We start from the raw sequence: 1,722 nt of genomic DNA, 5'->3' as shown, positions 1-1,722 counted from the left end.
CTATTAAGAACAATGTCATATTCGATAACTATATTTCAAACTCATCAAAACAAAACTACAACTTCTTTTCCGAAACAATGGCACATTCTTCAGCAACTATCTTTCAAACACTTCACTAACCTTATGAAACTCCATGAGACTCTATTAAAGCTTAAATTTAAAACTTATCAAACGCAACTTAGTACCGCAACCGACTGTTTCTATATTAAATTTAACTATTAAATTATTATAATAAATTAAATTAATATTAAATTAAAAACTAAATTTAAACTAAACTTAAAAAAAATCATAAACGACTAAAACTAGAGCTTTTCAGTCTGTATTTATAGGCTTCTTTCCATACATTCTCATCAGCGTATATGCCAAGTCATTAATTAAATAATGACAAACTATGAATACATATTTTAAGACCTCCTTCTAACGCTGATTGGTTTGAAACGAAAAATCACGCCATAATGCTGTTAGTTTGTAGGAAGTATACAATTTTTGACAATCCTTCTTTAAAACGTGTTTACAAATTGTAGTTAACTAAAAAATCACGCCACGCTCAACAGTTCAACGCCTTAAATTCGTCAAACTCTTTAAACGGACACAGAGGCTGAATTTCGACACGTTGATATTCCAAATACTTTAGAGACTATTGCAAACTCAGCAACTATCTTTCGAAACTTTCAAAAACAATTTTCTTCTCAGCAACATCTCAAACTTTTTACAGATTAAATTCATTTTTAAAATAGATAAATTAGTTTCAAACAAAAAAACTGGAAGTACGAAAGGACGATCAGCCATTGACAAAGTTGAATGCTAAGACACTTACATAAGAACGCTAGAAATTCTGATATCTAAAAAATAAGATATAATTCTGGTAACAAAATATTAAAAAACATTATAATTTCAAGTAAAAATTGCTAAACCTTATAAAACTCTTCAAAACTCGATAAAACACTGTAAAACATTGTATAAGTTTATAAAACACTGTAAAATTGAGTTTTACAGCTTCACAGTGTTTTACCCTAACCCTTAGGGGCTTTACATGGTTCATAGAAATGTACATTTTATAGGATTTCATAGAGTTATACAGAGTTCTATAGGATTTATCGAGTTTGTTAGAGCGAGTTTGTTCGTCAGCAACTGTAAATATCAAACTTTTAAGAAACAATGTCATATTCGACAACTATATTTCAAGCAGAGTGAGTTCTACAGAGTTGTATTGAGTATTATAAATTTTTATAGAGTTTAATAGTTTTCAAACTTTCCAGAAACAATTTTATCTTTAACCCTAGAACTACCAGCTGGGTCCATTGGATAGACAAAAAAATTTGTAAAAATTTCCAAAAATTCTGACTTTTTCTAAATATTTATTGTCAAAAAAAAAAATGCAAATTTATAAATTTTTTGGCATTAGTAATTACGCTATAAAAATTCAAGCACCACTTACCGACAGGGTCTGTTGGACCCACATTCATTTTTAAAAAGTATTTATTATTTAGATTCACTTTTATTGTTGTTTCCATGGTAGTAGCCATTTAATAAATATACTTTTATTTGAATTAATTGTGTTTTTGTTCCTTGTAATGTCAAAATCAAAGATTTCTCTAAGTAAAGCTTGCGAAATGATTTTAGAAGAAAGTGAGGAAGATGATTGCAAAGATTATGTTGCATCAGATGATGATAATGAAATCGATTGTGTTGAAGAAAACGAAGTTAGTAATAGTGAAAGCG

This window comes from Helobdella robusta (genome assembly GCF_000326865.2).
Source record: "Helobdella robusta unplaced genomic scaffold HELROscaffold_180, whole genome shotgun sequence".
Classification (NCBI taxonomy): domain Eukaryota; kingdom Metazoa; phylum Annelida; class Clitellata; order Rhynchobdellida; family Glossiphoniidae; genus Helobdella; species Helobdella robusta.
Note: the sequence above shows the minus strand (reverse complement) of the source record.